The following is a 15436-nucleotide window of genomic DNA, read 5'->3' as shown; positions in this document are numbered from 1 at the left end:
ATTTTACCAAAAGGCTGTTTCCAAACGGCTCTATCAAAAGGCAGGTCCGACTCTGTGCGTTGAATGCACACATCACAAAGAAGTTTCTGAGAATGCTTCTGTCTAGCGTTTATGTGGAGATAGTCCCTTTTCCAGCACAGGCCTCAAAGCGCTCCAAATATCCACTTGCAGATTCTACAAAAAGTGGGTTTCAAAACTGCTCTATCCAAAGGAAGGTTCAACTCTGTGAGTTGAATGCACACATCGCAAAGAAGTTTCTGAGAATGCTTCTCTGTAGTTTTTAGGTGAAGATATTTCATTTCCCAGGAAAGGCCTCAAAAACGCTCCAAATAGCCACTTGCAGATGCTACAAAAGGAGTGTTTCAGATCTGCTCTTTCAAAAGGAAGGTTCAAGTCTGTGAGTTGAATGCACTCATCACAAAGAAGTTTGTGAGAATGCTTCTGTCTAGTTTGTATGCGAAGATATTTCCTTTTCCACCATGGGCCTCCAAAAGCTCCAAACATCCCCTAGCCAATTCTGCAAAAAGAGTGTTTCAAAACTGCGCTCTCCAAAGGAAGATTCCTCTCTGTGAGTTGAATGCATCAAGCACAGGGTAGTTTCTGAGAATGCTTCCGTCTAGTTTTGATGTGAAGATATTTCCTTTTCCAGTGTGGGCCCCTCAGCACACCAAATATCCCCTTGAAGATTCTACCGAAAGAGGGTTTCAAAACTGCTATAGCAAAAGGAAGCTTCAACTCTGGGAGTTGAATGCGCACATCACAAAGAAGTTTCTGAGAATGCTTCTCTCTAGTTTTCTTGGGAAGATATTTCCTTTTCCAGCGTAGGCCTCAAAGCGTTCCAAATATCGACTTGCAGATTCTACAAAAAGAGGGTTTCAGAACTGTTCGATCAAAAGGAAGGTTCAACTCGGTGAGTTGAATGCAGAAAGCACAGGGAAGTCTCTGAGAATGCTTCCGTCTAGGTTCTAAGTGAAGTTATTTCCTTTTCCACGATAGGACTCAAAGCAGTCCCAATCCCCACTTGCAGATTCTACAAAAAGAGGGTTTCACAACTGCTCTATCAAAAGGAAGGTTCAACTCGGTGAGTTGAAGGAGCACATCAGAAAAGGTTTCTGAGAAGGCTTCTGTCTAGTTTTTGTGTGAAGATATTTCCTTTTCCAGCATAGGCATCAAAGCGCCCCCGTAATCCCCTTGCAGATTCCAAAAAAAGAGTGTTTCAAAACTCTTCTATCGAAAGGAAGGTTCGACTCTGTGAGTAGAATGCACTCATCGCAAAGAAGGTGCTGAGAAGAGTTCAATCTGGTTTTCATCGCAGTGTATTTTCTTTTCCACTAGATGCCGCAATCGCACCAAATAGCCACTTGCAGTTTCCACAAAAAGAGTCTTGCAGAACCTCTCTACGAAGAGGAATGTTCAACCCTGTGAGTTCAATCCCCACATGACAAAGAAGCTTCTGAGAATGCTTCTGTCTAGTTTGCACGTGAAGAGATTTCCTTTTCCAACTCAAGCCTCAATGCGCTCCAAATATCCACTTGCGAATACTACAAAACCAGTGCTTCAAATCTGGTGTATCAAAACGAAGGTTCAACTCTGTGAGGTGAATGCACTCACCACAAAGAAGTTTCTGAGAATGCTTCCGTCTAGTTTTTATGCAGTGATATTTCCTTTGGCAGCGCAGGCCTCAAAGCGCCCCAAATATCCACTTGCAGATTCTACCAAAAGAGTGTTTCAAAACTGCCCTATCGAAAGGAAGGTTGAACTCTGTGAGTTGAATGCCCAAGGCACAGGGATCTTTCTGAGAATGCCTTTGTCTAGTTTCTACGTGAAGATATTTCCTTTTCCAGCACAGGCCTCAAAGCCCTCCAGACGTCCACCTGAAGATTCTACTCAAAGAGTGTTTCAAAACTTCTCTATCAAAAGAAAGGTTCAACTCTGTGAGTTCAATGCACACATGACAAAGACGTTTCTGAGAATGCTTCTGTCTACTTTGTATGTGAAGGTATTTCCTTTTCCAGCAGAGGCCTCTAAGCGCTCCATATATCCACTTGCAGATTCTGCAAAAAGAGGGTTTCCAAACTGCTCTTTCAAAAGGAAGCTTCAAGTCCGTGAGTTGAATGCACCCATCACAAAAAAGTTTCTGAGAATGCTTCTGTCTAGTTTTCCTGTGAAGATATTTCCTTTTCCCACACAGGCCTCAAAGCGCTCCAAATAAACACTTGCAGATTCTACAAAAGGAGTGTTTCAAAACTGTTCTATCAAGAGGAACGTTCAAGTCTGTGAGTTGAATGCACTCGTCACAAATAAGTTTCTGAGCATACTTCTGTCTAGTTTCTATGGGATGATATTTCGTTTTCCAGCATTGGCCTCGAAGCGCTCCAAAGATCCTCATTCGGATGCCACTAAAAGAGTGTTTCAAAACTTCTCTATCAAAAGGCAGGTTCAAGTCTGTGAGTTGAATGCACTCATCACACAGAAGTTTCTGAGAATGCTTCTGTCTAGTTTCTATGTGAAGATATTTCCCTTTCCAGCACAGGCCTCCATGCGCTCCAAATACCCACTTGCAGATTTTACCAAAAGGCTGTTTCCAAACGGCTCTATCAAAAGGCAGGTCCGACTCTGTGCGTTGAATGCACACATCACAAAGAAGTTTCTGAGAATGCTTCTGTCTAGCGTTTATGTGGAGATAGTCCCTTTTCCAGCACCGGCCTCAAAGCGCTCCAAATATCCACTTGCAGATTCTACAAAAAGTGGGTTTCAAAACTGCTCTATCCAAAGGAAGGTTCAACTCTGTGAGTTGAATGCACACATCGCAAAGAAGTTTCTGAGAATGCTTCTCTGTAGTTTTTAGGTGAAGATATTTCATTTCCCAGGAAAGGCCTCAAAAACGCTCCAAATAGCCACTTGCAGATGCTACAAAAGGAGTGTTTCAGAACTGCTCTTTCAAAAGGAAGGTTCAAGTCTGTGAGTTGAATGCACTCATCACAAAGAAGTTTGTGAGAATGCTTCTGTCTAGTTTGTATGCGAAGATATTTCCTTTTCCACCATGGGCCTCCAAAAGCTCCAAACATCCCCTAGCCAATTCTGCAAAAAGAGTGTTTCAAAACTGCGCTCTCCAAAGGAAGATTCCTCTCTGTGAGTTGAATGCATCAAGCACAGGGTAGTTTCTGAGAATGCTTCCGTCTAGTTTTGATGTGAAGATATTTCCTTTTCCAGTGTGGGCCCCTCAGCACACCAAATATCCCCTTGAAGATTCTACCGAAAGAGGGTTTCAAAACTGCTATAGCAAAAGGAAGCTTCAACTCTGGGAGTTGAATGCGCACATCACAAAGAAGTTTCTGAGAATGCTTCTCTCTAGTTTTCTTGGGAAGATATTTCCTTTTCCAGCGTAGGCCTCAAAGCGTTCCAAATATCGACTTGCAGATTCTACAAAAAGAGGGTTTCAGAACTGTTCGATCAAAAGGAAGGTTCAACTCGGTGAGTTGAATGCAGAAAGCACAGGGAAGTCTCTGAGAATGCTTCCGTCTAGGTTCTAAGTGAAGTTATTTCCTTTTCCACGATAGGACTCAAAGCAGTCCCAATCCCCACTTGCAGATTCTACAAAAAGAGGGTTTCACAACTGCTCTATCAAAAGGAAGGTTCAACTCGGTGAGTTGAAGGAGCACATCAGAAAAGGTTTCTGAGAAGGCTTCTGTCTAGTTTTTGTGTGAAGATATTTCCTTTTCCAGCATAGGCATCAAAGCGCCCCCGTAATCCCCTTGCAGATTCCACAAAAAGAGTGTTTCAAAACTCTTCTAGCGAAAGGAAGGTTCGACTCTGTGAGTAGAATGCACTCATCGCAAAGAAGGTGCTGAGAAGAGTTCAATCTGGTTTTCATCGCAGTGTATTTTCTTTTCCACTAGATGCCGCAATCGCACCAAATAGCCACTTGCAGTTTCCACAAAAAGAGTCTTGCAGAACCGCTCTACGAAGAGGAATGTTCAACCCTGTGAGTTCAATCCCCACATGACAAAGAAGCTTCTGAGAATGCTTCTGTCTAGTTTGCACGTGAAGAGATTTCCTTTTCCAACTCAAGCCTCAATGCGCTCCAAATATCCACTTGCGAATACTACAAAACCAGTGCTTCAAATCTGGTGTATCAAAACGAAGGTTCAACTCTGTGAGGTGAATGCACTCACCACAAAGAAGTTTCTGAGAATGCTTCCGTCTAGTTTTTATGCAGTGATATTTCCTTTTGCAGCGCAGGCCTCAAAGCGCCCCAAATATCCACTTGCAGATTCTACCAAAAGAGTGTTTCAAAACTGCCCTATCGAAAGGAAGGTTGAATTCTGTGAGTTGAATGCCCAAGGCACAGGGATCTTTCTGAGAATGCCTTTGTCTAGTTTCTACGTGAAGATATTTCCTTTTCCAGCACAGGCCTCAAAGCCCTCCAGACGTCCACCTGAAGATTCTACTCAAAGAGTGTTTCAAAACTTCTCTATCAAAAGAAAGGTTCAACTCTGTGAGTTCAATGCACACATGACAAAGACGTTTCTGAGAATGCTTCTGTCTACTTTGTATGTGAAGGTATTTCCTTTTCCAGCAGAGGCCTCTAAGCGCTCCATATATCCACTTGCAGATTCTGCAAAAAGAGGGTTTCCAAACTGCTCTTTCAAAAGGAAGCTTCAAGTCCGTGAGTTGAATGCACCCATCACAAAAAAGTTTCTGAGAATGCTTCTGTCTAGTTTTCCTGTGAAGATATTTCCTTTTCCCACACAGGCCTCAAAGCGCTCCAAATAAACACTTGCAGATTCTACAAAAGGAGTGTTTCAAAACTGTTCTATCAAGAGGAACGTTCAAGTCTGTGAGTTGAATGCACTCGTCACAAATAAGTTTCTGAGCATACTTCTGTCTAGTTTCTATGGGATGATATTTCGTTTTCCAGCATTGGCCTCGAAGCGCTCCAAAGATCCTCATTCGGATGCCACTAAAAGAGTGTTTCAAAACTTCTCTATCAAAAGGCAGGTTCAAGTCTGTGAGTTGAATGCACTCATCACACAGAAGTTTCTGAGAATGCTTCTGTCTAGTTTCTATGTGAAGATATTTCCCTTTCCAGCACAGGCCTCCATGCGCTCCAAATACCCACTTGCAGATTTTACCAAAAGGCTGTTTCCAAACGGCTCTATCAAAAGGCAGGTCCGACTCTGTGCGTTGAATGCACACATCACAAAGAAGTTTCTGAGAATGCTTCTGTCTAGCGTTTATGTGGAGATAGTCCCTTTTCCAGCACAGGCCTCAAAGCGCTCCAAATATCCACTTGCAGATTCTACAAAAAGTGGGTTTCAAAACTGCTCTATCCAAAGGAAGGTTCAACTCTGTGAGTTGAATGCACACATCGCAAAGAAGTTTCTGAGAATGCTTCTCTGTAGTTTTTAGGTGAAGATATTTCATTTCCCAGGAAAGGCCTCAAAAACGCTCCAAATAGCCACTTGCAGATGCTACAAAAGGAGTGTTTCAGATCTGCTCTTTCAAAAGGAAGGTTCAAGTCTGTGAGTTGAATGCACTCATCACAAAGAAGTTTGTGAGAATGCTTCTGTCTAGTTTGTATGCGAAGATATTTCCTTTTCCACCATGGGCCTCCAAAAGCTCCAAACATCCCCTAGCCAATTCTGCAAAAAGAGTGTTTCAAAACTGCGCTCTCCAAAGGAAGATTCCTCTCTGTGAGTTGAATGCATCAAGCACAGGGTAGTTTCTGAGAATGCTTCCGTCTAGTTTTGATGTGAAGATATTTCCTTTTCCAGTGTGGGCCCCTCAGCACACCAAATATCCCCTTGAAGATTCTACCGAAAGAGGGTTTCAAAACTGCTATAGCAAAAGGAAGCTTCAACTCTGGGAGTTGAATGCGCACATCACAAAGAAGTTTCTGAGAATGCTTCTCTCTAGTTTTCTTGGGAAGATATTTCCTTTTCCAGCGTAGGCCTCAAAGCGTTCCAAATATCGACTTGCAGATTCTACAAAAAGAGGGTTTCAGAACTGTTCGATCAAAAGGAAGGTTCAACTCGGTGAGTTGAATGCAGAAAGCACAGGGAAGTCTCTGAGAATGCTTCCGTCTAGGTTCTAAGTGAAGTTATTTCCTTTTCCACGATAGGACTCAAAGCAGTCCCAATCCCCACTTGCAGATTCTACAAAAAGAGGGTTTCACAACTGCTCTATCAAAAGGAAGGTTCAACTCGGTGAGTTGAAGGAGCACATCAGAAAAGGTTTCTGAGAAGGCTTCTGTCTAGTTTTTGTGTGAAGATATTTCCTTTTCCAGCATAGGCATCAAAGCGCCCCCGTAATCCCCTTGCAGATTCCACAAAAAGAGTGTTTCAAAACTCTTCTATCGAAAGGAAGGTTCGACTCTGTGAGTAGAATGCACTCATCGCAAAGAAGGTGCTGAGAAGAGTTCAATCTGGTTTTCATCGCAGTGTATTTTCTTTTCCACTAGATGCCGCAATCGCACCAAATAGCCACTTGCAGTTTCCACAAAAAGAGTCTTGCAGAACCTCTCTACGAAGAGGAATGTTCAACCCTGTGAGTTCAATCCCCACATGACAAAGAAGCTTCTGAGAATGCTTCTGTCTAGTTTGCACGTGAAGAGATTTCCTTTTCCAACTCAAGCCTCAATGCGCTCCAAATATCCACTTGCGAATACTACAAAACCAGTGCTTCAAATCTGGTGTATCAAAACGAAGGTTCAACTCTGTGAGGTGAATGCACTCACCACAAAGAAGTTTCTGAGAATGCTTCCGTCTAGTTTTTATGCAGTGATATTTCCTTTGGCAGCGCAGGCCTCAAAGCGCCCCAAATATCCACTTGCAGATTCTACCAAAAGAGTGTTTCAAAACTGCCCTATCGAAAGGAAGGTTGAACTCTGTGAGTTGAATGCCCAAGGCACAGGGATCTTTCTGAGAATGCCTTTGTCTAGTTTCTACGTGAAGATATTTCCTTTTCCAGCACAGGCCTCAAAGCCCTCCAGACGTCCACCTGAAGATTCTACTCAAAGAGTGTTTCAAAACTTCTCTATCAAAAGAAAGGTTCAACTCTGTGAGTTCAATGCACACATGACAAAGACGTTTCTGAGAATGCTTCTGTCTACTTTGTATGTGAAGGTATTTCCTTTTCCAGCAGAGGCCTCTAAGCGCTCCATATATCCACTTGCAGATTCTGCAAAAAGAGGGTTTCCAAACTGCTCTTTCAAAAGGAAGCTTCAAGTCCGTGAGTTGAATGCACCCATCACAAAAAAGTTTCTGAGAATGCTTCTGTCTAGTTTTCCTGTGAAGATATTTCCTTTTCCCACACAGGCCTCAAAGCGCTCCAAATAAACACTTGCAGATTCTACAAAAGGAGTGTTTCAAAACTGTTCTATCAAGAGGAACGTTCAAGTCTGTGAGTTGAATGCACTCGTCACAAATAAGTTTCTGAGCATACTTCTGTCTAGTTTCTATGGGATGATATTTCGTTTTCCAGCATTGGCCTCGAAGCGCTCCAAAGATCCTCATTCGGATGCCACTAAAAGAGTGTTTCAAAACTTCTCTATCAAAAGGCAGGTTCAAGTCTGTGAGTTGAATGCACTCATCACACAGAAGTTTCTGAGAATGCTTCTGTCTAGTTTCTATGTGAAGATATTTCCCTTTCCAGCACAGGCCTCCATGCGCTCCAAATACCCACTTGCAGATTTTACCAAAAGGCTGTTTCCAAACGGCTCTATCAAAAGGCAGGTCCGACTCTGTGCGTTGAATGCACACATCACAAAGAAGTTTCTGAGAATGCTTCTGTCTAGCGTTTATGTGGAGATAGTCCCTTTTCCAGCACCGGCCTCAAAGCGCTCCAAATATCCACTTGCAGATTCTACAAAAAGTGGGTTTCAAAACTGCTCTATCCAAAGGAAGGTTCAACTCTGTGAGTTGAATGCACACATCGCAAAGAAGTTTCTGAGAATGCTTCTCTGTAGTTTTTAGGTGAAGATATTTCATTTCCCAGGAAAGGCCTCAAAAACGCTCCAAATAGCCACTTGCAGATGCTACAAAAGGAGTGTTTCAGAACTGCTCTTTCAAAAGGAAGGTTCAAGTCTGTGAGTTGAATGCACTCATCACAAAGAAGTTTGTGAGAATGCTTCTGTCTAGTTTGTATGCGAAGATATTTCCTTTTCCACCATGGGCCTCCAAAAGCTCCAAACATCCCCTAGCCAATTCTGCAAAAAGAGTGTTTCAAAACTGCGCTCTCCAAAGGAAGATTCCTCTCTGTGAGTTGAATGCATCAAGCACAGGGTAGTTTCTGAGAATGCTTCCGTCTAGTTTTGATGTGAAGATATTTCCTTTTCCAGTGTGGGCCCCTCAGCACACCAAATATCCCCTTGAAGATTCTACCGAAAGAGGGTTTCAAAACTGCTATAGCAAAAGGAAGCTTCAACTCTGGGAGTTGAATGCGCACATCACAAAGAAGTTTCTGAGAATGCTTCTCTCTAGTTTTCTTGGGAAGATATTTCCTTTTCCAGCGTAGGCCTCAAAGCGTTCCAAATATCGACTTGCAGATTCTACAAAAAGAGGGTTTCAGAACTGTTCGATCAAAAGGAAGGTTCAACTCGGTGAGTTGAATGCAGAAAGCACAGGGAAGTCTCTGAGAATGCTTCCGTCTAGGTTCTAAGTGAAGTTATTTCCTTTTCCACGATAGGACTCAAAGCAGTCCCAATCCCCACTTGCAGATTCTACAAAAAGAGGGTTTCACAACTGCTCTATCAAAAGGAAGGTTCAACTCGGTGAGTTGAAGGAGCACATCAGAAAAGGTTTCTGAGAAGGCTTCTGTCTAGTTTTTGTGTGAAGATATTTCCTTTTCCAGCATAGGCATCAAAGCGCCCCCGTAATCCCCTTGCAGATTCCACAAAAAGAGTGTTTCAAAACTCTTCTATCGAAAGGAAGGTTCGACTCTGTGAGTAGAATGCACTCATCGCAAAGAAGGTGCTGAGAAGAGTTCAATCTGGTTTTCATCGCAGTGTATTTTCTTTTCCACTAGATGCCGCAATCGCACCAAATAGCCACTTGCAGTTTCCACAAAAAGAGTCTTGCAGAACCGCTCTACGAAGAGGAATGTTCAACCCTGTGAGTTCAATCCCCACATGACAAAGAAGCTTCTGAGAATGCTTCTGTCTAGTTTGCACGTGAAGAGATTTCCTTTTCCAACTCAAGCCTCAATGCGCTCCAAATATCCACTTGCGAATACTACAAAACCAGTGCTTCAAATCTGGTGTATCAAAACGAAGGTTCAACTCTGTGAGGTGAATGCACTCACCACAAAGAAGTTTCTGAGAATGCTTCCGTCTAGTTTTTATGCAGTGATATTTCCTTTTGCAGCGCAGGCCTCAAAGCGCCCCAAATATCCACTTGCAGATTCTACCAAAAGAGTGTTTCAAAACTGCCCTATCGAAAGGAAGGTTGAATTCTGTGAGTTGAATGCCCAAGGCACAGGGATCTTTCTGAGAATGCCTTTGTCTAGTTTCTACGTGAAGATATTTCCTTTTCCAGCACAGGCCTCAAAGCCCTCCAGACGTCCACCTGAAGATTCTACTCAAAGAGTGTTTCAAAACTTCTCTATCAAAAGAAAGGTTCAACTCTGTGAGTTCAATGCACACATGACAAAGACGTTTCTGAGAATGCTTCTGTCTACTTTGTATGTGAAGGTATTTCCTTTTCCAGCAGAGGCCTCTAAGCGCTCCATATATCCACTTGCAGATTCTGCAAAAAGAGGGTTTCCAAACTGCTCTTTCAAAAGGAAGCTTCAAGTCCGTGAGTTGAATGCACCCATCACAAAAAAGTTTCTGAGAATGCTTCTGTCTAGTTTTCCTGTGAAGATATTTCCTTTTCCCACACAGGCCTCAAAGCGCTCCAAATAAACACTTGCAGATTCTACAAAAGGAGTGTTTCAAAACTGTTCTATCAAGAGGAACGTTCAAGTCTGTGAGTTGAATGCACTCGTCACAAATAAGTTTCTGAGCATACTTCTGTCTAGTTTCTATGGGATGATATTTCGTTTTCCAGCATTGGCCTCGAAGCGCTCCAAAGATCCTCATTCGGATGCCACTAAAAGAGTGTTTCAAAACTTCTCTATCAAAAGGCAGGTTCAAGTCTGTGAGTTGAATGCACTCATCACACAGAAGTTTCTGAGAATGCTTCTGTCTAGTTTCTATGTGAAGATATTTCCCTTTCCAGCACAGGCCTCCATGCGCTCCAAATACCCACTTGCAGATTTTACCAAAAGGCTGTTTCCAAACGGCTCTATCAGAAGGCAGGTCCGACTCTGTGCGTTGAATGCACACATCACAAAGAAGTTTCTGAGAATGCTTCTGTCTAGCGTTTATGTGGAGATAGTCCCTTTTCCAGCACCGGCCTCAAAGCGCTCCAAATATCCACTTGCAGATTCTACAAAAAGTGGGTTTCAAAACTGCTCTATCCAAAGGAAGGTTCAACTCTGTGAGTTGAATGCACACATCGCAAAGAAGTTTCTGAGAATGCTTCTCTGTAGTTTTTAGGTGAAGATATTTCATTTCCCAGGAAAGGCCTCAAAAACGCTCCAAATAGCCACATGCAGATGCTACAAAAGGAGTGTTTCAGAACTGCTCTTTCAAAAGGAAGGTTCAAGTCTGTGAGTTGAATGCACTCATCACAAAGAAGTTTGTGAGAATGCTTCTGTCTAGTTTGTATGCGAAGATATTTCCTTTTCCACCATGGGCCTCCAAAAGCTCCAAACATCCCCTAGCCAATTCTGCAAAAAGAGTGTTTCAAAACTGCGCTCTCCAAAGGAAGATTCCTCTCTGTGAGTTGAATGCATCAAGCACAGGGTAGTTTCTGAGAATGCTTCCGTCTAGTTTTGATGTGAAGATATTTCCTTTTCCAGTGTGGGCCCCTCAGCACACCAAATATCCCCTTGAAGATTCTACCGAAAGAGGGTTTCAAAACTGCTATAGCAAAAGGAAGCTTCAACTCTGGGAGTTGAATGCGCACATCACAAAGAAGTTTCTGAGAATGCTTCTCTCTAGTTTTCTTGGGAAGATATTTCCTTTTCCAGCGTAGGCCTCAAAGCGTTCCAAATATCGACTTGCAGATTCTACAAAAAGAGGGTTTCAGAACTGTTCGATCAAAAGGAAGGTTCAACTCGGTGAGTTGAATGCAGAAAGCACAGGGAAGTCTCTGAGAATGCTTCCGTCTAGGTTCTAAGTGAAGTTATTTCCTTTTCCACGGTAGGACTCAAAGCAGTCCAAATCTCCACTTGCAGATTCTACAAAAAGAGGGTTTCAAAACTGCTCTATCAAAAGGAAGGTTCAACTCGGTGGGTTGAATGCGCACATCAGAAAAGATTTCTGAGAAGGCTTCTGTCTAGTTTTTGTGTGAAGATATTTTCTTTTCAAGCATAGGCATCAAAGCGCCTCCGTAATCCCCTTGCAGATTCCACAAAAAGAGGGTTTCAAAACTCTTCTATCGAAAGGAAGGTTTGACTCCGTGAGTACAATGCACTCATCGCAAAGAAGGTGCTGAGAAGAGTTCAATCTGGTTTTCAGCGTAGTGTATTTTCTTTTCCACTAGATGCCGCAATCGCACCAAAAAGCCACTTGCAGTTTCCACAAAAAGAGTCTCGCAGAACCGCTCTACGAAGAGGAATGTTCAACCCTGTGAGTTCAATCCCCACATGACAAAGAAGCTTCTGAGAATGCTTCTGTCTAGTTTGCACGTGAAGAGATTTCCTTTTCCAACTCAAGCCTCAACGCGCTCCAAATATCCACTTGCGAATACTACAAAACCAGTGCTTCAAATCTGGTGTATCAAAACGAAGGTTCAACTCTGTGAGGTGAATGCACTCACCACAAAGAAGTTTCTGAGAATGCTTCCGTCTAGTTTTTATGCAGTGATATTTCCTTTTGCAGCGCAGGCCTCAAAGCGCCCCAAATATCCACTTGCAGATTCTACCAAAAGAGTGTTTCAAAACTGCCCTATCGAAAGGAAGGTTGAACTCTGTGAGTTGAATGCCCAAGGCACAGGGATCTTTCTGAGAATGCCTTTGTCTAGTTTCTACGTGAAGATATTTCCTTTTCCAGCACAGGCCTCAAAGCCCTCCAGACGTCCACCTGAAGATTCTACTCAAAGAGTGTTTCAAAACTTCTCTATCAAAAGAAAGGTTCAACTCTGTGAGTTCAATGCACACATGACAAAGACGTTTCTGAGAATGCTTCTGTCTACTTTGTATGTGAAGGTATTTCCTTTTCCAGCAGAGGCCTCTAAGCGCTCCATATATCCACTTGCAGATTCTGCAAAAAGAGGGTTTCCAAACTGCTCTTTCAAAAGGAAGCTTCAAGTCCGTGAGTTGAATGCACCCATCACAAAAAAGTTTCTGAGAATGCTTCTGTCTAGTTTTCCTGTGAAGATATTTCCTTTTCCCACACAGGCCTCAAAGCGCTCCAAATAAACACTTGCAGATTCTACAAAAGGAGTGTTTCAAAACTGTTCTATCAAGAGGAACGTTCAAGTCTGTGAGTTGAATGCACTCGTCACAAATAAGTTTCTGAGCATACTTCTGTCTAGTTTCTATGGGATGATATTTCGTTTTCCAGCATTGGCCTCGAAGCGCTCCAAAGATCCTCATTCGGATGCCACTAAAAGAGTGTTTCAAAACTTCTCTATCAAAAGGCAGGTTCAAGTCTGTGAGTTGAATGCACTCATCACACAGAAGTTTCTGAGAATGCTTCTGTCTAGTTTCTATGTGAAGATATTTCCCTTTCCAGCACAGGCCTCCATGCGCTCCAAATACCCACTTGCAGATTTTACCAAAAGGCTGTTTCCAAACGGCTCTATCAGAAGGCAGGTCCGACTCTGTGCGTTGAATGCACACATCACAAAGAAGTTTCTGAGAATGCTTCTGTCTAGCGTTTATGTGGAGATAGTCCCTTTTCCAGCACCGGCCTCAAAGCGCTCCAAATATCCACTTGCAGATTCTACAAAAAGTGGGTTTCAAAACTGCTCTATCCAAAGGAAGGTTCAACTCTGTGAGTTGAATGCACACATCGCAAAGAAGTTTCTGAGAATGCTTCTCTGTAGTTTTTAGGTGAAGATATTTCATTTCCCAGGAAAGGCCTCAAAAACGCTCCAAATAGCCACTTGCAGATTCTACAAAAGGAGTGTTTCAGAACTGCTCTTTCAAAAGGAAGGTTCAAGTCTGTGAGTTGAATGCACTCATCACAAAGAAGTTTGTGAGAATGCTTCTGTCTAGTTTGTATGCGAAGATATTTCCTTTTCCACCATGGGCCTCCAAAAGCTCCAAACATCCCCTAGCCAATTCTGCAAAAAGAGTGTTTCAAAACTGCGCTCTCCAAAGGAAGATTCCTCTCTGTGAGTTGAATGCATAAAGCACAGGGTAGTTTCTGAGAATGCTTCCGTCTAGTTTTGATGTGAAGATATTTCCTTTTCCAGTGTGGGCCCCTCAGCACACCAAATATCCCCTTGAAGATTCTACCGAAAGAGGGTTTCAAAACTGCTATAGCAAAAGGAAGCTTCAACTCTGGGAGTTGAATGCGCACATCACAAAGAAGTTTCTGAGAATGCTTCTCTCTAGTTTTCTTGGGAAGATATTTCCTTTTCCAGCGTAGGCCTCAAAGCGTTCCAAATATCGACTTGCAGATTCTACAAAAAGAGGGTTTCAGAACTGTTCGATCAAAAGGAAGGTTCAACTCGGTGAGTTGAATGCAGAAAGCACAGGGAAGTCTCTGAGAATGCTTCCGTCTAGGTTCTAAGTGAAGTTATTTCCTTTTCCACGGTAGGACTCAAAGCAGTCCAAATCTCCACTTGCAGATTCTACAAAAAGAGGGTTTCAAAACTGCTCTATGAAAAGGAAGGTTCAACTCGGTGGGTTGAATGCGCACATCAGAAAAGATTTCTGAGAAGGCTTCTGTCTAGTTTTTGTGTGAAGATATTTTCTTTTCAAGCATAGGCATCAAAGCGCCTCCGTAATCCCCTTGCAGATTCCACAAAAAGAGGGTTTCAAAACTCTTCTATCGAAAGGAAGGTTTGACTCCGTGAGTAGAATGCACTCATCGCAAAGAAGGTGCTGAGAAGAGTTCAATCTGGTTTTCAGCGTAGTGTATTTTCTTTTCCACTAGATGCCGCAATCGCACCAAAAAGCCACTTGCAGTTTCCACAAAAAGAGTCTTGCAGAACCGCTCTACGAAGAGGAATGTTCAACCCTGTGAGTTCAATCCCCACATGACAAAGAAGCTTCTGAGAATGCTTCTGTCTAGTTTGCACGTGAAGAGATTTCCTTTTCCAACTCAAGCCTCAACGCGCTCCAAATATCCACTTGCGAATACTACAAAACCAGTGCTTCAAATCTGGTGTATCAAAACGAAGGTTCAACTCTGTGAGGTGAATGCACTCACCACAAAGAAGTTTCTGAGAATGCTTCCGTCTAGTTTTTATGCAGTGATATTTCCTTTTGCAGCGCAGGCCTCAAAGCGCCCCAAATATCCACTTGCAGATTCTACCAAAAGAGTGTTTCAAAACTGCCCTATCGAAAGGAAGGTTGAACTCTGTGAGTTGAATGCCCAAGGCACAGGGATCTTTCTGAGAATGCCTTTGTCTAGTTTCTACGTGAAGATATTTCCTTTTCCAGCACAGGCCTCAAAGCCCTCCAGACGTCCACCTGAAGATTCTACTCAAAGAGTGTTTCAAAACTTCTCTATCAAAAGAAAGGTTCAACTCTGTGAGTTCAATGCACACATGACAAAGACGTTTCTGAGAATGCTTCTGTCTACTTTGTATGTGAAGGTATTTCCTTTTCCAGCAGAGGCCTCTAAGCGCTCCATATATCCACTTGCAGATTCTGCAAAAAGAGGGTTTCCAAACTGCTCTTTCAAAAGGAAGCTTCAAGTCCGTGAGTTGAATGCACCCATCACAAAAAAGTTTCTGAGAATGCTTCTGTCTAGTTTTCCTGTGAAGATATTTCCTTTTCCCACACAGGCCTCAAAGCGCTCCAAATAAACACTTGCAGATTCTACAAAAGGAGTGTTTCAAAACTGTTCTATCAAGAGGAACGTTCAAGTCTGTGAGTTGAATGCACTCGTCACAAATAAGTTTCTGAGCATACTTCTGTCTAGTTTCTATGGGATGATATTTCGTTTTCCAGCATTGGCCTCGAAGCGCTCCAAAGATCCTCATTCGGATGCCACTAAAAGAGTGTTTCAAAACTTCTCTATCAAAAGGCAGGTTCAAGTCTGTGAGTTGAATGCACTCATCACACAGAAGTTTCTGAGAATGCTTCTGTCTAGTTTCTATGTGAAGATATTTCCCTTTCCAGCACAGGCCTCCATGCGCTCCAAATACCCACTTGCAGATTTTACCAAAAGGCTGTTTCCAAACGGCTCTATCAGAAGGCAGGTCCGACT

Source organism: Pongo abelii, chromosome 7, assembly GCF_028885655.2.
Source record: "Pongo abelii isolate AG06213 chromosome 7, NHGRI_mPonAbe1-v2.0_pri, whole genome shotgun sequence".
NCBI classification, from domain to species: domain Eukaryota; kingdom Metazoa; phylum Chordata; class Mammalia; order Primates; family Hominidae; genus Pongo; species Pongo abelii.
This window is presented reverse-complemented; position numbering follows the sequence as displayed.